This window comes from Urocitellus parryii, chromosome 10 (genome assembly GCF_045843805.1).
Source record: "Urocitellus parryii isolate mUroPar1 chromosome 10, mUroPar1.hap1, whole genome shotgun sequence".
Lineage (NCBI taxonomy): Eukaryota > Metazoa > Chordata > Mammalia > Rodentia > Sciuridae > Urocitellus > Urocitellus parryii.
The window spans coordinates 135,714,529-135,739,429 of NC_135540.1; positions in this window are offsets into that span (position 1 = coordinate 135,714,529).

Genomic DNA, 24,901 nt, shown 5'->3' on the forward strand with positions numbered 1-24,901 from the left:
GATTTCAGATTTTATTACAAATAATTTGGAGATAAAGGAACTAAGTAATTATCTTTTCCCCTACAGTTAGTCTCCCTCAAAGGAAGAGGGTTCATTTGCGGAAGGCCATTGTGATGTCTCAGGAGAGGGCCATTCTTTATATGAAGCGGGGGTGGGGCGAGAAGAAAAGGAAAGCCTTCCAGAAAGTCAACACTGTGTCTTGAATAGATTTGGCTATTAGCATGTTGTGGGACACCTGTCACAGAGCCACTCACCCCTCCACACACTCTCTTCAATGAAACAGCAGGTGATTCTATGGCAGGTTTCAAATGGTATTTTTTGAAAAAGTGAATGAAAGTCAAAATATAAAACTCATTTTGTCAAGTCAATGTTACGAACATATGTTGAGCTTGTACTATGTGCAAAGCACAAGTTTCCTTTCTTGGTATCTTAATAGATTCTTTGCTGTCTTCCAGCCAGTCTCCACTGGACACCCTCCCTGGTAATTACACTCCATGAAATTGCTCACCTCCCTGACCTTCCATTGGTCTTGATTGGCTAATTCAGGGTCATGCATTTGATCAGTGTCTATTTGAGCACGTAACATGTCCAGCTTTGTCCTACATGCTGCATCTAGAAGGCATAGCATCTGTTGTAAAGAAGCTCACTGTCTAGTTGGGATGATGGTCAACAAATGTTTATTGAGCAGTTACTCTGTATCGGGCATTGTCAAGGTATGGAGATGCATCAAAAAATAAACTGTCAATCATTGTCCTTAAGGCATTTTTTTTTCCACTGGTAGAAGGAGACAATAAATAACTAATAAATATGATGTTATCAGCAACACCGAAAAAATGATGAGAGAGCATAGCACAGAGTGATTGGGAGTCATGGAAGGGCAGGTTGGCTTTATTTCTAATCAAAACTGACTGCTCTATAAAAACAACATTGGCCAGATACCAGAATACTGGGAAGCAAGCAGCCAGAAAGAGCATGTGAAGCAACATCATTTAAGTACAAGGAATCACAAATGCAAAGTTCCTGAGACTGAGTGCATATGCATGCATGCACATGATTGGACCAGGAGGAGAGAAGTCCTCAGCACTGCCTAGTTCACAGAGGCAGTGGAGGAGGCCCAGGACAGAGACTTTGACTCAGCTACTGCATAGAAGTGAGGGTCCAGGGAGTTAGAAGAAAGAAGAAATTCCACTGAGGTTTTTCTTTTTTCTTGGCATCAAAGCCTAAAATGTAGAAAGAGACTGAGTATTCAAAAAAGAGAAAATAGCACATGTAGGGAGCTTAGAGAGAAAAGCAAGAAAGGAAGACACTTCCTAAGGATGGCATTGTGTGTGTGTGTGTGTGTGTGTGTGTGTGTGTGTGTGTGTGTGTGTAAGTCTGGATCATAAACTGAGTGAGGGAAATGTCAGAACAGAAATGCAAAGGGAGTGGTTAAAGTGAGGCTGAGAAGAACTTGTGTGCTAAACAAAGGAGGCTTGGATACAATCAGGTTCTGCTTCGAAATCTCTTCTGAGGACACTCTGATGCCCTGATGGAGACAATACAACAGGATAATACATACTCCCCTTGTTTAGGGAAAAACATTTCACTAGTGGGGAGTGAGTCTGTTCTGCGATAATTCAAGTTCCTTTGACTTTCACCACAGTGGCTTAGCCAAGTTTTTTGATGATCTTGAGATCCACCAAGGAATTGAAAGAGAATATCTATACTAATCCATGTGCTTTCCCTCTTGATCTGTGTTACCTTGTCCACAAATAATTTAGAGAGCTCATCCTCACCAATCTGTACAGTGTTCCCTGGTAGAAGACCAAAGCTTGCCCCAGAGCAGTGCCTTCTCCTGGTATTTCTAGACTTGCCTCCTCTTCAAGGGCAGAGTTCACTGCATTTGCGGGATCAGGGTTGGACATGTTCATCCCACAGCATCACACTTCAGTTACGGGCAGTAACTACCCATGCCTCTCTCCGACTGGGAGTCTTGAGAATTGCTTTAAGCGTCTCTCACCATGCTCCCTAATACTCATTGCCAATATGAGAAAACTCTGATCCTAAATGTGGAGGATTTTATATCAGCCTTACAATGCCCTTAAAGTATGTCATCTCATTTTAATGTGTGAGAAACAGAACTCAGAAGGGGTAAGCTACTTGCTCAGGGCTCACAGCCAGCAAGGGACTGGGCTGAGTCTGATATCCAGGAGAGGCAGGTGGACAATAAGGGAATCGCCTTGCTCCATCCTCAGACTCATGCCTTCGGTCTCTGCTACATGTCCTTCTGCCTCTCCTGGTGCCTGCAAAAGCCTTTTCTACAAATACGAAGACCTCTTAAGAATCCATTGCTCAGTTCAGTTTGGGTTCCTATAGTAAAAACAGCACATGCTAAGTGACTTCAACAACAAATATTTATTTTTCAAAGTTCTGGAGGTTGGAAAGACCAAGATCAAGTCACTGATAGAATTCATGTCATCTGCCAAGGGACTGTTTTCTGGCTTACTTCTTAGTGTGTCTTCACCTGGCCAAGAGAAAGAGAGCCTCTCCCACTTATTTGTACTTGTGAGGGAACTCATCTCACTTACCAGGGCTCCATGCTCATGACCTAATTGCCCATCAAAGTTCTCATCTCTAAATACCATCACATTTGGAGTTAGGTTTCAATATATTAATTGACAAACTCTAGATAGGGCAGAGGGGTGGGAAGGGAGGGGGAAAGGGCAGGGGGTTAGCAGTGTTGGAGGGATATGATGGAGACCATTATCCAAACTACATGTATGAAGACATGAATTTTTGTGAACATACTTTATATACAGAGATATGAAAAAGTGTTCTATATGTGTAATAAGAATGTGATGCATTCTGCTGTTATGTATTTAAAAAATAAAACCAATAAAAATAAATAAATAATGGAAAGCCTACACTTTCTGTTCATATTACCAGCCATTCTTAAATCTGAGTAAGTGTTCTAGAAAGAAATTTCTTGTACATTTTTCTTCAGTTGCATCCTATTTGTTAGTTATATCTCTTCAAAGAGGTTGCAGAATCCCAAAAGGCACAGAGTATATAGAACATATAGTTTTTCTATTTTTTTTTATAATATCAGTCTACCTAAACTGACTTTAAATTTATTGCACCACTCTGTTTTATAGGATCTTCCATTACCCCTGCCCAGATGGATTATGGAAGATACTCAGATGTGGATGAAGCAACTCATGAAGAACGTTGTCTAATTGGGACAATATGGTGGAAAACCTGAACTCTGCTCCATATTCCCAGCACCTTGATTACTATAGAAATGATGAAAGAGCCTGGCATATGCTCAGTAGGAGCTAAGGGGATTATGTAGTATAATACAAGAATATATTAATTCTTTCTCTTTTTGGTTATCTAAATTTCGTTTATCTATGCCAACTAATATTATCAATGGTAACATGAGCACCCAATTGCAGGATTTCAACCTCTTTCCTGACACCCAACCAGTAGCTGCCATCACTTTCTCTTATCTATCTAGCATATGAAGACTCCATGTTTAGATTGTCCACTGAATAAGTGACCAGGTGCTATTTTGAGCAAGATCCTTCTCATTCTGCCAATTCAACAAAATCTCATCTGAGCAACAGCTAAGTGCTACCAGGGTCTAAGTTAATCCTGAGCCACCTCACTACCAGAGCACTGGACTGAGTTCCTTTTAGTGTTTGACATGAAGGAATGAATACCTAATCTCATCAAATAGGCACTGCTGGAATAAGGACAAGGACATTAACTATCTCCACAAGTAGAGACCTGACACCACTGAGACCAAATAATATTCCAAAACAACTCTTTTTTGGGGGGAGGGGGTTAGGGGTGGTTGTCTCTTAAAATTAGAGTTAACCTGTAACAGAGGGTCTTAAAGATGTTTAGATGCTGAGATTTTGGAGTACATATAGGAGAAAGGTACTTGAATCTGTTTGGAAAGGAAGAGGATAGGTTTCAGAGTGGTATTTAGGAGTGATCAAAAATATCAAGTTATATAACAAAGGCAATGAGTCTCTAGTAAAGAGGTTTATGGACAGAAATGATGAGCTCCATTTTTCCTTGAAAAATTGCTTTAAAAACAATACAGAGGATTGGATTAAAAGGGGGTAAGAGAACAAAGGCAACAAATATGGTTGGTTACCATAGTCTAGATGATGAATGATGGTAATGCACTAGACCAGTGGGGTAACCATGGGTATAGAAAGGACGTGTACAGCATAGGTGAGAGAGGATCCCCAAAGCTGGCTATCAACTGAATGTAGATGTAGGAGATAAATCAAGGATCAAGGTAATCTCAAATCAACAAGGCCAACTGGGTGGAAGACGAAACTATGTCTTAAAGAAATACTAAAAAGATGTGCAATTGTAGACATTTAAACATTAAGAAAAATGTGCAAAAACCATTTAATTTATGGAGCTAGAATTCGGTAAGAGATTGGATTAAATCTAGATATGGAAAAGATGTTCACAGAAAGCTCAAAATAGAAAATGAAACTTTAAGAATATAGAGTATAATGGAGATACAAAGCAAGTAAGACGGAGTTTCGGGCAATGAAAATTGCATGGTAGATTGAACCAAGACCTTCCTCATCCTGATGTCAGATACATCTTAATAAGTAGGAGCACACAGAGGAGACCAAAAAGGAACAGACAGGAAAGTAGAAGTGAAATCTCCCAAGACACAGAATCAAAAGAAGGGTATTATTTTTTTGGAGAGAAAGATCATCAATAATGTCTATGTCTCTGAGAATTCATTCAGAAAAAGATAAAAAAAAAATGGCCTTTCAATTAAGAATGTAGTAGCATTTGGTGATGTTGGTGGTAGAACAGTTTTGATGGAGTGGTGGTAGAAGGCTAATTGCACTGGCTGAAGGATGTGTGTGGAATGGGGGTGCAGAAGCATCCAAGTTGGGCAATACATTGGAAACCATCAGTATGAATGCGAGGAGCTACAGGGTGCAAGTTGGAGAGGGGTCGAAGGAGAGTTTTGGCGTGTGTGTGTACACGTGTGCACACGTGTTTGTGTGTGTATGTGTGTTACTGAGCAGGTTCAAAATCTAAGGGGTTGTGTGTACAAGGGATGAAATTTTGAAGATACAAGGACGTCAATGTCAAATCAATGCAATGAGGTCCTTGAGACGGCAGGGAACGTGCTTCTGGAGGAGGAAAGGCTCATCATTTTAACAAGAGGCAACAAGAAATGGCTGGAGAGTGGATAGTAAGTTTAGTGACAGGTACCTGGGAAATTTCTGTCTGCTTTGAAAGTTTGTAATTTCCCTTTAATGTCCAAGATAAATTGCACTAAAGAAAAGAAAAATCATCCACTAAGTCTGACTGGACAAGACAGCAAAGTTCTAAAATTTGAGAAGAATCAGAAAATTTTGAAATACTTGTTATGAATTAAGAATTGATCACATCGACATAGAAGCGTCAGGGAGAGTGGCGCTTCTAGCGAGTTTCCCAACACTTTTCTGAATCACTGGACTCGCATGGGTCCCTGTGTATTGCCATGATGGAAGACACACTCTCCAAATGAGAGTAGAGCAGCACTTCTTCTGCAGAGCTGAATGTGCTGGTTCTCATAACTCATCAGTTGTACAACAATACTTCCAGCCCTAACCAGGTTCGCTGCTCACTCCTCCACTCTATTCAAACAAGCTGGTGACTCTCTTTTCTGCCAAATGTGTTCATCATAACAGAGGCACAGCCATGTAAGTGAGTGAATTATGCTCTGACAAAATGTCCTTGTGTCAGCACAAACCATGATCAAGAATGTCTTGAATTGGCCTTCTTCACGTGTCAACTCATTCCCCGTGGCATCTCTCCAGCATCCACAATGTAAATCATGATTGCACAGCAGTGACATTGACAAGTGAGGAAGGCACTGTTTCCACAGCTTGATGGGACCTCAAACATTTACCTCATGGTGCATGGGATCAGGTTGCAGATTAATACCAGCTCTGGAGTGCTTCCTAATAGCAACACAAGTGGCACTGTAGATCATGATCCTGCAGGATACTGGCAGTATTCGGTAGGAGGTTGGAAGAGCACTATGACAAAACACAGAGGATATTCCTGGATTAGAAGGAAGAAAGTTGAATCAAACTATTTAATGTATCTCTTCTTCAATATGTTGTGTATAGTCTCAGGGAAGCTGTTTAAAATGAATGCAATGATGCTTTACATGCAGGGTTTCAGGTGTTTATAATTTTAAGATTCTCAAAGCAACGGATGAAGAGGAAAGAATATGGCCAAGGAAGGGGGCAAACCTAGGTACAAACACCAGCTCAATCATTTGCTAACTGCATGATCCAAGACAGATTGCTTAACATTTCTGAAACAATTTTCTATTTTTTAAGAGGAAAATGGTACCTGCTTTCTTTGTTGTCTAAGGATGCATTTGCCAAGATAGTAGCCACTAACTACACATGGCTATTAGAATTTAAATCAGTTAAGAGTGAGTAATATAAAAAATCAGTTCCCCAGATGGCTAGCCACACTTCAAGTGTTCAGTAGCCACATGTGGCTGGTGGCTCCCATGTGGGACAGGAGACAGACATTTCCATATCTGTCAGTTCCATCTGACATCAGTGTCTTAAGGATCAGAGGTAATATTTTTAAAAATACATATTAAATACTCACATATTATAGCTAACTTTATATTCATTATATAACTTTTAAGACTGTACCAAAATCTATTGTGTTACATATTTCATATAATTTTAACTCCTGTATGATTGGGAATGAGAAAACTCCTATTCTGTAGATGAAAAAAATGAAGGATTCCAAAAGGTTAAATAATTTCCCAAGCTTGCAAAGATTGTGAGTTCTTATCTTTAGGAATGTCTTCAATACCAAAGAGGAGACATTTATCAGAAATTTATTTTGAACACTGATTAATCTGCTCACAAATTTATGCTGTTAGATGTTGAGCAGTGTGCATCAGAATACCCTGAAACTAACAGAAAACTCCAGCTATGGCTTAAGGGAAAGTAAAAATTCTGAAAGTTTCAAACAGAAAAGAAAACAGAGTAGGAAAAGTACTTGTATGTAAAAACTGTAAGAAAAAAAAAGGCTAAAGTCGATGGCTTCTCTAATGTTGGTAAGATTCTGAAAGGTCTCATATTACGTGTTCTATTCTGTCAGAGATAATTGGAAGGCAGAGTTATTTATTGCAAGAAATGGAGGTATTGTCTCTTTTTGTCTTTGCCAATCAATATCTGCCTCTTTGAGGAGACCTATGTTCTGAGGGACATGTGGAGAGGAGCAATTTGATCTTGAAAGCAAAGAAATAGGTTAGGAAATGGGTCCAAGTAGTTGATGGTAGGATCCTATCAATAGGACAAATTGTGCTCTTAAGAAGTGCTGTCCATAATCCACTTGAATCAAACCGTGTAATATGATGTATTAAGAACTATGTAATGTTATGAACGACCAATAAAATAAAAAAAAAATAAAAAAATAAAAAAATAAAATAAAAATAAAATGGACACCCATGGTTGGGTATTAAAAAAAAAAAAAAAAAAAAAAGAAGTGCTGTCCTTGTCTGGCCACGTCCTGTGTCTCGGTACTTTATTTAAAAAGAAATAAACCAGAACATTCAAAAAACAAACACAGTGCTATCTTGTTAAACACAAGCTAGATTACAAAGGAAACAGGAATAACTCAAACAAAGCAAAAATGAAACAAAAACACTTGGGTGAATGTATGAATAAATTAATGTAACATTTTAATAGCAGTTAAGTTGATCAGGAAGAAATTGGTGTTTTAGGCTAGGAAATATTTTTAAAAAGCTGATTTCTCACTTGAATCAGAGCTAACCTGAGAAAATCTGAGTAATTACAGCTTTTCTTCAGGATTGTCTTCCAGATGGTGACTAAGGGATCCCATATCTGGAATTTGTGTTTTCTAAGGTCCATGGGATCATTGAAGATGTGGTTAGAGGCTAAGCCTGAAAACACTTGTGTCACTTCTGTTTACCTTCTTTTAACCAAAATGCAGTCATCTGGTCCACACCCGGCTGTACAAGGTACTGGTGAAGTCCCAGTGTCATGAACACAAGGCCCTGAATCTAAAGAGATCTTGTCTTCTGCAGAGATTCCTGTAAGCACCTACAAACTATTCACCAATTAGAAAAAAATTGTCTCTTTTCTTTTAAATAACTTCTGTTTTTTAAAAATTGTCTCAAACTCCTGTGCTTAAATGCCACCTCCTCACCCTTTATGAATGGAATCTATTCCTACCTCATTGAGATCATTAGCCCCACCAGACATGCCTCCCCTGCCCCCATCTCCTCCTCCCTCAAAGGCACAGAACTCCGCCTCCAGGGGAAAGCCAATTGTTTTTTTTGTTGTTGTTGTTGGTTTTTTTTTTTTTTTTTTTATGGAAATCCAGATCTATTATGCAACCTCAGTTCCTTTGCTTCCTATACACCTTAATGTATCAGTCACTGCCTTATTTCTATTCTTATTTTATCTCTTGGGTCTATATACTATTTCAAATATCTTTCATCCTAAAAATGCTTCCTTGACATTCAGGATTTATGGTGTTAAGTGCAGGTCAGTCTCCTTAGCACTCTTCATTAAATAGTCTATACTCTTTGGAAGAATATCTATACTCACTTCCAATTATTAGCCTTCATAACACACACATATTTTAGTTGCATCTATATTTTGCATGTGTCCATAGCGTCCAGTGGGACATAACTATGCCTGTTTTTTTTTTTTTCTTTCTCTGGATGCCCCGTGCTCAGCCCAAGGCATGGCACATGGCAGTAGTTCAATACATACTTAAATGTCCAATAAATCAATCCACTGAAACTATTGCAAACTGAGATTATCAATGACATTTTCATTATTAACTCAACTGGCTATATTTCTGGGTTCACTTTCTGAGATTGCTCTGCTTCATTTTGCACCATCAGATGACCCATTTTATTTAAATTTTCTAATTCCTTTATATCCTAGACCCAACCATTCTTATTGTTCTTCTTGCTTCTCTATCTAATTAATTGTCTAGTTCTTCTTCCGCGATGAGCCCTCAAGTGGAAGTGTTCTTTGGAATCTTTTCCTTGGGCTCTTGATCTCCTCAGTATTCTAATTATTAAATGAGTGATAATATTTATTTTTAAATTTTCTTCTGCCATCTCTATGCCGATGCCTCTTCAAATGCATGTTAGTTCTAGGCTTCTCCCTTGTGATTCAACACCTTTGCCAAAGTGCCTGCTCAAAATCATCTTGTTGGTATCTCATTAGTGTCTCAAACTGAATTGGATAAAATCTGAATTTTTTTATGCCCCAAGGTTGTTCATCTTCTCTTACACTGTGTCTTAAAGCTGTTACTCCTATGGGCATCAACCTGAAAACCAACGATCCATATACTCTATTCCTTACCACTGCCATTCTATTAGTCACTGATGTGCTCTGTCCCTTGTCCTTCCATGTCTCTTGAATCCTTCCTGGGCTCTGCGTCCTTACCAGTTTCTCACTCACATTCTCCACCTGGGACTAGGGAAAGCCTTCTGTCAGTCTCCTTGCCCCCAGATCTCATCCAGCTGAATGGATTCTGCACAGTGCAGCCAAACTGACCTTTTCAGAAACAACAGTCTAAACTTTTCACACTCTGACTTAAACCCCTTCAAAGACATTCCATTGTCCATAGGTCCAAACACTTCAAGATGACTTGAGCCTTCTATAAATTGATCCCTTCTGGATCTTATCCCTTACCTTTCCTATCTCTGACTTCATGATTAGCAGCAGCGCGAGTTTCTTGCACATACCTATTCTTTCTTGTGTTGATGGTTTTGCTTAAGAAAAGTGAAGCAAATTCTAGCTAACTCTTCCACATTCTTGAAGTCTGATCTCAGGCCCTACATCTTCCAGAAAGTCTCCCTTTTCCTGCCCAGCCAGGATTAGGAGCTCACAGAATGCTTTATTGATATCTGTGACACTAAATTGTATGAAGCAGAACCACGTTAAAAATCATATTGGACATACTGCATGAGTGAAAAATAACTTTTTGCAGTGTTAAGTCATTGATATTTGGGGTTAATTTGTTACCCCTGCATACCTTTGCAAATCCAGAATAAACCATGTTTAGCTTATTACAAGTGAACAATGAGGTTTAGAAAAGTTATGTTTCTACTTGCTCACACAGACAAAATACAATTCTTTTGTTCTCTGCATATTCTGATATTCTCTGTGCTATTTTACTAGGAACTGTTCAAAGACAGCCAATTTGACTCTAGAAGGAAATGGAGAAAATTATGGGGAACTGCTTTTCCTAAGTATAGCAAACATTTGTAGAATAAATGAGTTTGCAGTTTATAATCTGTTTTCCACTCTAGCAAAGCTGGTGCTGTTCCATCTGAGCTGAGAAACTACTGGAGCTTGAATTATCCCTACAGCCCTTGCCTGTTTTTTATGCAGACTAGTCCGCAGAGGACAGGGTTTACACATTGAAATGCAATGAGGTCAAATTGGAGACCCATCAAACACCACTGCACTTTGCAGGCTGGAGCATCGTGCCCTGTGCCTGTTCAGGAGCTCCAGTGCATCTGGGGAATGGCATCAAGGAAATGGCCCTTGCGATGCATATTCAGGGTTTAGGGGATGGATATGAAATAGCTGGGCTCTGTGTCTCAAAGCTGAGGGAGAGAGACCAGCAGGATGCTGAAGCTGAGTTTCTGGAATGCTACTTCCAGATGAAAAGACTGCCAAATATCTCCTGAGGACGAGGGATAAATATAACACATCACATCAGATGCTCAGTCCTTCAACAGACGGGAGGGATCTGGATTTGGCTCCATTCCACTGTGAACACTTTTGATCATTGCCATATTTTGTCTCTTGATTAAGGCATATTCATTGCTCTGGGGCTTCTAGAATTTAAACTCCTATACTATTTTTAGTGACTCCCCCAGCATATGGTGCTGGTGAAAGGCAGAATCTGTTAGCTTAAAAGCCAAGTCCAGGTACATTTTCTTCTTGTCTTCTTGCATCTTGGGACCTGGCTCATGTCCTACTCTCAGCTAATCAAATACACTGAATAATAACTCTGAATTGGGAAGAGGAAAATAAGGAGGCAGGGCCCCAGTGAATGCTGTCTGGGATCTGTGGTAGTAGGGGCAGCGATATCCGTATACTAAAGTAGCAGGTCCCAAGATGCCCACAGAAGAGGTGTAGGCAGGACGTCCAGCATTCATGAGTCGTAGTAGCAATGCCTGTCAAACTCATGCTGGGAATGATTTGGGTAGGATCCTGGTTTCCTGGACTTCCTCGATGTGGGCCTCTTTCTATCTGTCTTGTTCTCCAAACTTCCATAGTGTTCTATAATTCCTCAACAACATAAATTCATTTCCTTCTCATATGAGTCAGAGAAAGTTTCTTTGTTGCTATTAAAATTCTTGGCTGATAAAGTTCCTTATGCTCATAGCAAGGTAAGGAATATTACTAAAACAATTATTATAAAAACTGTCTTCATGGAATCTGTTCATAAACTAGATGAAGAAAAATGGTCTTGGCATTCAAAATCAATGGACCCTGTAACATGCGAAGATTGTACTTTCTCTTGGTTTAATTTGTCACCTTAGATCATTGTTTATCAACCAGGGACAATGTTCTCCCCTAGAGACACTATATTAAGGCTGAAAGCATGTTGAATTGTCACAGTTTGGGGCATGGATGCCACTATCAGTCTTAGTCGGAGGAGGCCAGGGATGCTGCTCAATATCTTGAGTGCTTAGACAAGCCATGACTGCAGTGACTTCTCTGCCCACACCATCAGCAGTGCCAAGGTTGAGGCACCTTCCCTAAGATATTTGAGCCTGAATGGACCAGAGGATCAACTGGTCCCACGAATATTTAGAGGCTCTTATAACTAACAGAGAAGACACTCCAACAACTTTCCATGTTGTTCTCCAACCAACAGATAGTTATTGCCTGCTATATACCAGATATCACACTAAGACAGAGTGGTTAAAAAAAAGTGTGTAACCTTTCAGTTTTCACACTGTGAAGAAACTCAACAGATAAAATAACTAATTCACCCATATTTATAAACTATCATAAAGACATCAAAGGGCAGAATCTCAGCTAAGCAATGGAAATTAGAAAGAGGAAATTAACAGGGACCCCACAACTTCTCGGAGAAAATAACATTTAAACCAAAATTAGAAGAAAAAAAAAGCATGATTGAAGTTTTCAAAAAGAAAGGATCTTGGTGACTAAAGAATATAAAGGAAGCCAGTATGATTTTTGAATGGAGCTGAGGGAAGAGTAGCAGCAGGCTGAACCATCATTCTTGACATTCTTTCCTCTACCCACCCTGAAGATTCCTGAGCTATCATTACATGGAGTGCCTTTCTACTCCACTCATTTAAAAAATCATAGGTTATTTCACCGTGAGTAGATGTCCCAAATGGCAGTTTTATTTTCTGACTAATGAAAAATAGCCAATTAATTAATTGCATAATAATAGATATAATTTAATTAATGAATAAAAGTCTTTAAAAAATGTATACACTATCAGGGAAAAGTTTGAAATCCTCCAACCCGATCTAACCACTGCATATTTTTGGCAAGATGAAATGGTCACACAGGTATATATGACTCATCCAAGGATACACAGCTTAGAGAACCAAGGGTAGGATCTGGATCCCTGTGGGCCTACCTTGATGCTCTTTCCAACCAGTTTAGATGTAATATAATTGCATTTCATAAAGAATGTAAGATCATTAAAGAAAACAATCTGTTATTTCTCTTTTTAACCAAAACCTTTTGCATTCTTCACTCACTCGACTGTGACACCTTTGCCAGCAGAGATCACATTCAATTCAAGAATCACCCTTTTCCTGTGCATCATGAATAGCCATTGCCATCAGATCAGGGGCCCAGCTTCACCATTGCTATATGCTTGGTTCAAAGGACTGCCTGCAGGGTTTTGGTGAACGAACTATTCAATGGGTAATCATTAATTTCCTTTCTGTAACCCATGCATGGAGTCCTATGCCAGTGCTCAAACTGCTTTTTATTTACCTTACAAAAAAAAAAAAAAAAAGATTGTCCAACCCTGATGCCTCTGACCTGAATTTGTAACTACTATTAACTAATAACATGCGATCTTTTTTTTTTTTTTTCTATTCTTGGTGAACAAAGATAACCTCAAGTTCCAGGGAGACTAGTGGGGTCAGTTACTAATAGCTGAAACTCCTAGCTAGCCATACCCATCTGCTACTGGACAAGCAGGCCTCAACCTCACTGAATTCTGGGACAGACTGGTTACAGAAAAAGAAAGTCCTCTGGCTGAGCTGAGATCAAATCCCAAGTTTCTCATTTACAACTGATGAGCTCTTAAAACCTTTCCTCAATACTTAAAGCTTCTGCTTCCCCACTTATAATGGAAATATGATAAAATCCAAAATGATATTAATTTTATTGAGGCTTTACTATATGCCTAATACTTCTTTGTGAAATTAAAAGAATTTTAATTGACACAAGATATTAATATCTCGATTATAAAGGACAGAAAAATAAGTTTTTTAGGAGACATGCTTAAGTTCACAAACTGGAAAATAACAAACTGATTATATTCCAAAGCTTTGTTCTTCAACCTGCATAAATTCTATAAAGATGTAGTCCAGCTATTTCATTCATTTTTCCCCCTGAAAAAGGAGTAAATATTGAATTTATTCCAGAGAGATCAAAATGGCAAGGCTATTTTGTAACTCCCTGGATATGAGCCTCTGCTTTGTTCTCCATCACAATGAAATTTCATGGAAATCATGCTGCCTCAAGAGAATAATCCACTTTAATTTAATTTCTAAAACTTATTTGCTTCTTAAGCTTTCTATGTTTCTCATTCCTATTCATTTTGATTAATCAAAATCTATATGAATTTGCACAGAAACATATGTATTCTAGAGATTTTTGAATAGGCCTGAAAATCTGCAGCACTCTCCCTGGCTGTGAAACTCGGGTTCTGATTTGAACATGGGGCCCTGTTAGCCTTATCTTTTTCTAGGATTTGCTTCTTTCCCAGTGGATCACTACCCAGTGATCTAACTGGTCTGACATGTTGAAGATGCTCCCAACGGCTCTGAAGTCCAGCCCCTTCTGTCCCTACTGCTGCCCCTAGTTGGCCCAGGTTAACATCTCCCCTCTTCCACAAGAACTCTAGAAGGCTTTACTCTCTCCCATTTTTCTCCTTCTTACCATTTTCTATCCTGCAGCTAGCTAGGGTGATGCTTCCTCAATCAGACATGATCATGCCATTCTCCTACACACACCATTCAATGGTTTCTTACTGCTCCAAAGTCACCTTGAAACATGTTATGTGCAAATAATAGAAATTGATAGAAGATAGTAGCATCTCAATTACAAAAGCAAAGATTTTGCAGCTATTAGTAGATTCTGTTTGCTTCTCCAGTGTTATTTCTATCTCCCTGTCTCCTCTCTGGTTCCCACACTTCCCTCGCTGCCTGACCTTTACCCAGACTCAGACCTATAATCACTTTCTACCAGCAGTCAGACAGAACGAACAGAAATATGCACACTTTTGCTACTCTCTCAACTTGTTGCAATGGAGGGAAGCAGTTACTCTTTGAGAGCATGCTCACTCTTGCTCCCCTCCTACTGACAGTATCACAAAGCTCACTTCTTCTTCCTAACACGTGACTCCACAAACATTGTTCACAGACAAATCTTTCTCTTTGTTATTTATAATTCTGTGTTACTCCAGACTCTGATTTGTAGAAACCCAACACAAAGAGTGGTATAACAATACTTAAGATATTTTATTAGGATTTCTGCTTATCCCTGACCTCCTTCTTTTTTGATGGGTGTGCTTTTGTAGAGTGACTTTCCTCAATAGGACCTTGCACCCAACCCCCACGCCAGCCCTGCGCCATTGAAGATTGATCCAAAGTGAGCATATACCTAGGGAGCCAAGCAAAACTTCTCCAGGAAGTTGGATTCAGAAGCAAATAGAAAAAGTGCCTCCTTCTATTTGGTTGAACCTAAACATAAAATGTCTAGTGTAATGGGTTGGCTATGCTTGCTGTTATGTGTACCAGCATCAGAGAAAGACAAAGAGAGAAAAGAAGGAATTAGAACATTTATGGGGATAAAGACGATTTTTAAAATAGTAACATTAATAAAAGTCAAAAGGGATGGAGATCTCCTTCTAGTCCCTCTTTCCTGTTTTTTTGGTGTTGGTGCCTAGAAGAATTTTTGTACTTGGGTACTATAAAAAATTGATTTTTCCCTTTTTTTATCTGCTTACTTTGTCCAAAATTATTTGTTACATTAAAATAAGAGCTCATCTTGCCTGTTTGCTTACCATGTGACACACAATATGCATGTGCATGTATATATAAATGTGCAATATACATGTGTTTGTTCATGTATACACATACATAGAGAGAATTCATGTAATTATCATCATAATTCTAGATATTTGTGTTAGAATCCCCATTTTATGTATAAAAACCTTAGAGTCATAAAAGTCATATTACATGTCCAAGACTGGAATATAAAATTAATGTTTTTGACTCCTAAATGTGTATTTTCCCCATATTTCTATGTTTCTCATTCCTACTCATTTGGATCCAATATCAATCCATTGTTCATTCATTCATTCTTCTATTCACTCTTTCACTTAGAAAATACTTATTAGTTTTCTTCTCTTTAGTAGATGTTATGCAGGAAATTTTCTCAAAAACTGTTTTTGACAATTTGATAGTACTGTGGGGAGAAAATTCTCCATGCATCTTTTACAGATGTGGATTGCTTTTTCAAGGATGTTTGCATTGCAAACAACCTTGGAAGGTAGTATCTCCCTCCAGAGCCAAGGAAAGATTTGTTTTCTTGCCAATATAATAAACATAGCATCTTCCCTGTGGAGTTCATGATTGGCATGTTTGCTAGCAGTCTCCTGGGAAAGATCAGGATTTTCTCATCTCAGTGTGTCCCAGCTGTGATGCAGGTTCTTTGAGTATGTGGCACCTTCCTGGCCACGACCCCTCACTCTATGGATCTTGGGAACAAGGAACACCAAAGTGAGCACAGTGTCCATGCTGCTTGCTGTCCTCTGAGTGACACTGTCCTCTACCTTTAACCCAGCAGTCTCCTGTCTTCTCAGCATTAAGGTTAACACGGTAGCTTGTAAAAGGAAAACTATCAGAAATTTTACAGTTCTTGACATAACAACTCTAGGTTAATAATTAAGGACAACACAATTTGATTCACCAGTGTTTACAAAAACTTACAAAGTGCTTAAGCCAATATTTGAACCTAGATCCTTCTGACTCTCAAGCTAGCAAAGTAAAAAGAAATTAAAAAAGAGAATTAGAATTAACCAGAGAGGCAGACTCAATCAGCCAATCATGTACTGCATACAGTAGGTGCATGATGAGAGCTTTTGAAACAACTGGGATTGTAAAGTAGCTCAGAGCCTGGAAAGGAATTAGCAAGTCCCATAGAGTAGACAGATGATCTTAGAAGTTAAGAGACTTTGGAGTCAAACAGCCCTAGGTTCAAATCTGACACTCTTCATGAGAGAATTTATTCAATGTGTTTGAGCAGTGATTTCCTTATCTCTAAGGCAAGAATGATAGATCCTATCTCACATGAGTGTCCTAATAGTTAAACAAGGTGATGCATGAAGCATTCAGCACAAAGCTGCACACATAGAAACTACTCATTAAATGATAGCTATTAAGATGCCTAATAAGTCCTCAATAAAGATTGGATGAGTGATGATTGATTTCTTCACATCAGTTTGCCAGCACCCTATCAGATCATTTACTGAGTATGCCTCCGGTAGTCGGCTAGGTAGTTGGTTTTATAAACGCTGATCACTGCCTGAAACATTGCAGCTTTAAGAACTAAAGGGGCCTCTGATCTTAAGTGTGGTGGATACTAATGGTTCCTTTCTTGTAACAAAAATATCTCCAGGCTGCAATTTTGAGATAGCATTGAGGCTGAGCACTCACTTTGTGCCTTTCTACAAATGGTATGAGAAATTACAAGGCTGGCTTTTTTTTTTCCTGGTTATCCATTTGTCTCCTTCCCATCTTGCTAGTGGAACAAGCACTTCTGTTGCCAAGCAACAGTGCAGTGGAGGAGTGATGGTGCATGTGTAATATGGCACTTTGGGAGTGAGGGGCTTAGTTCTAGAGTTGGCCCAGGGCACTGAAAAGGGACACTGAAGAGTTCACTCTTCCTCAACAGCTGGACAGTCTGCCATGGATGCAAACCCTGCAGTAATTAAAAGGGCTGCTTCCACCGAACAAGCCGATCACCAGCTTCCTGTGAACTGTGGAAAATCCTAAGAACTACTGGGCATGGAAGCTCTTGAGAGCTTCTACTTGCTTTTGGAGTACCTGGCTCTGAACATGCATCATGCCATGAATGCAGAAATGCCTCTTGGCAAATAACCAGAGCTCAAGATAGACTCTGTCAAAGGCAGGAAATCTCATTCCCCAAAATGAGTCCATTCTAGGGAAAAAAAATAGAATATTTCTGTTATTCACATAAGATCATCTTGAAAAAGAGATTGGGAAAGGTAAGAAGAAAATGCAATTATGCAATGACAGTTTTCTGTTTAATATTAGTAAAGCAAACAAATAAAGGTTGGGATTCCTCTGCTACTTTAGTAACTGAGACATCCCTGATTAAGCGTAGTCAGATGTCACTGATTTGGAATAATATGGTCAATCCAGAGGAAGTGCTTTGATTTCTAAAGGCTCACATAATTGTTATCAGGAACACCCAGATAATCTCCATATAGTAAGGCCAACTGTGCCATATAATGGAACATAACAGCAGGAGTAAAATCCATCATATTAATTGCCCTAGGGATTAGATAGGGTATGTTACACCATAATCAGGAAATCTTGGAGGATATCTTAGTATTTGCCTAAAGACTTGTCAAGGGAAAGTTACAAGACTGATTCTGTAGAAAGATTCTTTTGAAGGAGAAAAGAATAACTACTGAAAATCTAGAGTTAGCCAGGAGCTGTAGTGCACACCTGTAATACCAGCAGCTTGGGAGGCTAAGACAGGAGGATTGGGAGTTCAAAGCCAACCTTAGCAAAAGTGAGGTGCTAAGCAACTCAGTGAGACCCTGTCTCTAAATAAAATACAAAATAGGAGGGGATGTGGCTCAATAGTTAAGTGCCCAAGTTCAATCCCTGGCACAAGAAAGAAAGAAAGAAAGAAAGAAAGAAAGAAAGAAAGAAAGAAAGAAAGAAAGAAAGAAAGAAAGAAAGAAAGAAAGAAAGAAAGAAAGAAAGAAAGAAAGAAAATTCAAAGTTAATCTATCAATACCTAGAGTCACCTAAAGGCCAATTTGCTCTTTTCCCTTTTAATTGAAAGACTAAGTATTTCAAGATAAGTGTAAAGAAAACTTTCAGGAGTGCTGAAAATATTCTAGATGTTGACTTGGATGTTGGTTGCATGCTTTTCAAAACTTGCTGAATTTCATGTTTAATATCTGATCAGTTTAATATACAAAAATTATAATTTGATAGAGAAAACATGATCTTAGAGCCAAGCTCTAATATGGAAGATGTGTAGTAAGTGCAAAAGTACCTCTGACTCCTAGAAGATAGAGAGATGGTTCCCAAGCCAGGGACCCAGGGGAAGGAACCAAAGAAGATAATGCTCCTTGTCTTTGGGGATTTCAAAGGTGGTGTAGCATTTCAACATCCGTTTTGAGGAATGCAGAATTTCCACTTCAGTTGAGTACACACTATGTATTTTTAAATCCTGTTTTACTTATCCAATATTTCTTGACATACCTCTTTTATTTTATTTATTTTTAGAAATATAAAACTCACATATTTACTAGTACATAGAGCCAAAGAAGAAAAAACATGGAACATTAGAAAATAATTTGGATTGAATGAAATTAAAATATCTCACATCAAATTTTATGGGAATGCTTCTTTTTTTTGGATAATCTTCAACTTTTATTTTTTATTTTTTGACAGTGGAATTCATTTTATTACACTTATACAGCACAATTTTTCATATCTCTGGTTGTATATAAAGTATGTTGACACCAATTCGTGTCTTCATACGTGTACTTTGGATAATGATGTCTATCACATTCCACCATCCTTACTAATCCGCTGCCCCCTCCCTTTTCTTCCCACCCCTCTGCCCTATCTAGAATTCATCTATTCTTCCCATGCTTCCCCTCCCTACTCTACTATAGATCAGCCTTCTTATATCAGAGAAAACATTTGGCATTTGTTTTGGGGGGAATGGCTAACTTCACTTAGCATTATCTTCTCCAGCACCATCCATTTACCTGCAAGTGTCATGATTTTATTCTCCTTTATTGATGAGTAAAATTCCATTGTATGTATATGTCACATTTATTTTTATTAATTCATCCACTGAGGGGCATCTAGGTTGGCTCCACAGTTTAGCTATTGTGAATTGTGTAATTATAAACATTGATGTGGCTGTGTCCTTGTAGTATGTTGTTTTAAAATCTTTTGAGTATAGATGGAGGACAGGGATAGCTGGGTCAAATGGTGGTTCCATTCCCAGATTTCCAAGTAATCTCTATACTGATTTCCATATTGGCTGCAACAATTTACAGTCCTACTAGCAATCTATGAGTGTACTTTCCCCCCACATCCTTGCCAACACTTATTGTTGTTTGTCTTCATAACAGCTGTCATTCTGACTGGAGTCAGATGATATCTTAGAGTAGTTTTGATTTGCACTTCTCTAATTGCTGGAGATGATGAGCATTTTTTCATATATTTGTTGATTGATTGTATATTCTCTTCTGAGAAGTGTCTGTTCAGATCCTTGGCCTATTTGTTGATTGGGTTATTTGTTTTTTTGGTGCTTAGCTTTTTGAGTTCTTTATATACCCTAGAGATTAGTGCTCTATCTGATGTGTGAGGGGTAAAAATTTGCTTCCAAGATGTAGACTCTCTGTTTATATCAAAGATTGTTTCTTTTGCTGAGAAGAAACTTTTTAATTTAATTCAATCCCATTTATTGATTCTTTTTTTAAATTAGATATTTTTATTTATTTATTTTTTTTGCTTTCTATTTTTTTTTTATTGTTGGTTGTTCAAAACATTACATAGTTCTTGATATATCATATTTCACATTTTGATTCAAGCGGGTTATGAACTCCCATTTTACCCCGTATACAGCTTGCAGAATCACATCAGTTACACTTCATTGCTTTACATATTGATATACTCATGTCTGTTGTATTCTGCTGCCTTTCCTATCCTCTACTATCCCCCCTCCCCTCCCCTCCCCTCTTCTCTCTCTACCCCCTCTACTGTAATTCATTCCTCCCCCTTGTATTGTTTTTCCCTTTTCCCTCACTTCCTCTTGTATGTAATTTTGTATAACCCTGAGGGTCTCCTTCCATTTCCATGCAATTTCCCTTCTCTCTCCCTTTCCCTCCCACCTCTCATCCTTGTTTAATGTTGGTCTTCTTCTCGTGCTCTTCTTCCCTAGTCTGTTCTTAGTTACTCTCCTTATATCAAAGAAGACATTTGGCATTTGTTTTTTAGGGCTTGGCTAGTTTCGCTTAGCATAATCTGCTCTAATGCCATCCATTTCCCACCAAATTCTATGATTTTGTCATTTTTTACTGCAGAGTAATACTCCATTGTGTATAAATGCCACATTTTGTTTTTATCCATTCGTCTATTGAAGGGCATCTAGGTTGGTTCCACAGTCTTGCTATTGTGAATTGTGCTGCTATGAACATCGATGTAGCAGTGTCCCTGTAGCATGCTCTTTTTAGGTCTTTAGGGAATAGACCGAGACGGGGAATAGCTGGGTCAAATGGTGGTTCCATTCCCAGCTTTCCAAGAAATCTCCATACTGCTTTCCAAATTGGCTGCACCAATTTGCAGTCCCACCAACAATGTACAAGTGTACCCTTTTCCCCACAACCTCTCCAGCACTTATTGTTGTTTGACTTCATAATGGCTGCCAATCTTACTGGAGTGAGATGGTATCTTAGGGTGGTTTTGATTTGCATTTCTCTGACTGCTAAAGATGGTGAGCATTTTTTCATGTACTTATTGATTGATTGTATGTCCTCCTCTGAGAAGTGTCTATTCAAGTCCTTGGCCCATTTGTTGATTGGGTTATTTGTTATCTTATTGTCTAATTTTCTGAGTTCTTTATATATTCTGGTTATTAGGGCTCTATCTGAAGTTTGTGGAGTAAAGATTTGTTCCCAGGATGTAGGCTCCCTATTTACCTCTCTTATTGTTTCTTTTGCTGAGAAAAAACTTTTTAGTTTGAGTAAGTCCCATTTGTTGATTCTAGATGTTAACTCTTGTGCTATGGATGTCCTATTGAGGAATTTGGAGCCTGACCCCACAGCATGTAGGTCGTAGCCAACTTTTTCTTCTATCAGATGCCATGTCTCTGATTTGGTATCAAGCTCCTTGATCCATTTTAAGTTAACTTTTGTGCTTGGCGAGAGAAAGGGATTCAGTTTCATTTTGTTGCATATGGATTTCCAGTTTTCCCAGCACCATTTGTTGAAGATGCTATCCTTCCTCCATTGCATGCTTTTAGCCCCTTTATCAAATATAAGAAAGTTGTAGTTTTGTGGGTTGGTTTCTGTGTCCTCTATTCTGTACCATTGGTCCACCCGCCTGTTTTGGTACCAGTACCATGCTGTTTTTGTTACTATTGCTCTGTAGTATAGTTTGAAATCTGGAATCGCTATACCACCTGATTCACACTTCCTGCTTAGTATTGCTTTTGCTCTTCTGGGTCTTTCATTCTTCCATATGAATTTCATGATTGCTTTCTCTATTTCTACAAGAAATGCCATTGGGATTTTGATTGGCATTGCATTAAACCTATAGAGAACTTTTGGTAATATCGCCATTTTGATGATGTTAGTTCTGCCTATCCATGAACAGGGTATATGTTTCCATCTTCTAAGGTCTTCTTCAATTTCTCTTTTTAGGGTTCTGTAGTTTTCATTGTATAAGTCTTTCACCTCTTTTGTTAGGTTGATTCCCAAGTATTTTATTCTTTTTGAGGATATTGTGAACGGAGTGGTTGTCCTCGTTTCCATTTCAGAAGATTTGTCGCTGATATACAGGAATGCCTTTGATTTATGCGTGTTGATTTTATATCCTGCCACTTTTCTGAATTCATTTATTAGCTCTAATAGTTTCTTTGTAGACCCTTTTGGGTCTGCTAGGTATAGAATCATGTCATCTGCAAATAGTGATAATTTAAGTTCTTCTTTTCCTATTTTTATGCCTTTAATTTCTTTCGTCTGTCTAATTGCTCTGGCCAGTGTTTCGAGAACTATGTTGAACAGAAGTGGTGAAAGAGGGCATCCCTGTCTTGTACCAGATCTTAGAGGGAATGCCTTCAATTTTTCTCCATTCAGAATGATGCTAGCCTGAGGCTTAGCATAAATTGCTTTTACAATGTTGAGGTATGTTCCTGTTATCCCTAGTTTTTCGAGAGTTTTGGACATAAAGGGATGCTGTACTTTGTCGAATGCTTTTTCCGCATCTATGGAGATGATCATATGGTTCTTATTTTTAAGTCTGTTGATGTGGTGAATAACATTTATTGATTTCCGTATATTGAACCAGCCTTGCATACCAGGGATGAATCCTACTTGATCATGGTGCACAATTTTTTTGATATGTTTTTGTATTCAATTCGCCAGAATTTTATTGAGGATTTTTGCATCTAGGTTCATTAGAGATATTGGTCTGTAGTTTTCTTTCTTTGAAGTGTCTTTGTCTGGTTTCGGAATCAGGGTGATGTTAGCCTCGTAGAATGAATTTGGTAGTTCTCCCTCTTTTTCTATTTCCTGAAATAGCTTGAAAAGTATTGGTATTAGTTCCTCTTTAAAGGTTTTGTAAAACTCTGCTGTATACCCATCTGGTCCTGGGCTTTTCTTAGATGGTAATCTTTTGATGGATTCTTCTATTTCCTCAATTGATATTGGTCTGTTTAGGTTGTCTATATCCTCCTGACTCAATCTGGGCAGATTATATGATTTAAGAAATTTATCGATGCCTTCACTATCTTCTATTTTATTGGAGTATAAGCATTCAAAATAATTTCTGATTATCTTCTGTATTTCTGAAGTATCTGTTGTGATATTGCCTCTTTCATCCCGTATGCTAGTAATTTGAGTTCTCTCTCTTCTTCTCTTCGTTAGCTTGGCTAAGGGTCTGTCAATTTTATTTATTTTTTCAAAGAACCAACTTTTAGTTTTGTCAATTTTTTCAATTGTTTCTTTTGTTTCGATTTCATTAATTTCAGCTCTGATTTTAATTATTTCTTGCCTTCTACTTCTTTTGCTGTTGTTTTGCTCTTCTTTTTCTAGGATTTTGAGATGAGGTATGAGATCATTTATTTGTTGGTTTTTTTCTTTTTTTAAGGAATGCACTCCAAGCAATGAATTTTCCTCTTAGAACTGCTTTCAATGTGTCCCATAGATTCCGATATGTTATGTCTGTTTTCATTTAACTCTAAGAATTTTTTAATTTCCTCCTTGATGTCTTCTAAAACCCATTGATCATTCAGTAACCTATTGTTCATTCTCCAAGTGATGCATGATTTTTCCTTCCTTCTTTTATCATTGATTTTCAGTTTCATTCCATTATGATCAGATAAGATGCATGGTATTATCTCTACTCCTTTGTATTGTCTAAGAGTTGCCCTGTGACATAATATATGATCTATTTTTGAGAAGGATCCATGTGCTGCTGAGAAAAAAGTGTAGCTGCTTGATGTTGGGTGGTATATTCTATATATGTCAATTAAGTCTAGGTTGTTAATTGTATTATTGAGTTCTATAGTTTCCTTATTCAACTTTTGTTTGGAAGATCTGTTCAGTGGTGAGAGAGGTGTGTTGAAGTCTCCCATGATTATTGTATGGTGGTCTATCAGATTCTTGAACTTGAGAAGAGTTTGCTTGATGAACATAGCAGCCCTGTTGTTTGGGGCATATATATTTATGATTGTTATGTCTTGTTGGTGTATGGTTCCCTTGAGCAGTATGTAATGTCCCTCTTTATCCCTTTTGATTAACTTTGGCTTGAAATCTATTTTATTTGATATGAGTATGGACACTCCTGCTTGTTTCCGCAGTCCATATGAGTGATATGATTTTTCCCACCCTTTCACCTTCAGTCTATGTATATCTTTTCCTATCAAATGCGTCTCCTGCAGGCAGCATATTGTTGGGTCTTGTTTTGTGATCCATTCAACTAGCCTGTGTCTCTTAATTGGTGAGTTTAAGCCATTAACATTTAGGGTTATTATTGAGAAATGGTTTGTTCTTCCAGCCATAATTTGTTTATTAATGCTATTAAACCTGATTTGTTTTCCTCTTTGATTATTTTTCCCCCTTTACTGTCGTACCTCCCACTGTTGGTTTTCATTGTTGTTTTCCATTTCCTCTTCCTGTAGTGTTTTGCAAAGGATTTTTTGAAGAGATGGTTTTCTAGCTGCAAATTCTTTTAACTTTTGTTTGTCGTGGAATGTTTTAATTTCATCTTCCATCCTGAAGCTTAATTTCGCTGGATACATGATTCTTGGTTGGAACCCATTTTGTTTTAGCGTTTGAAATATGTTATTCCAGGATCTTCTAGCTTTTAGAGTCTGTGTTGAGAGATCAGCTGTTATCCTGATTGGTTTACCCCTAAATGTAATCTGCTTCCTTTCTCTTGTAGCTTTTAAAATTCTCTCCTTATTCTGTATGTTGGACATCTTCATTATAATGTGTCTAGGTGTGGATCTCTTATGATTTTGCACATTCGGCATCCTGTAGGCTTCTAGGATTTGGGATTCTGTCTCATTCTTCAAGTCTGGGAAGTTTTCTCGTATTATTTCACTGAATAGATTGTTTA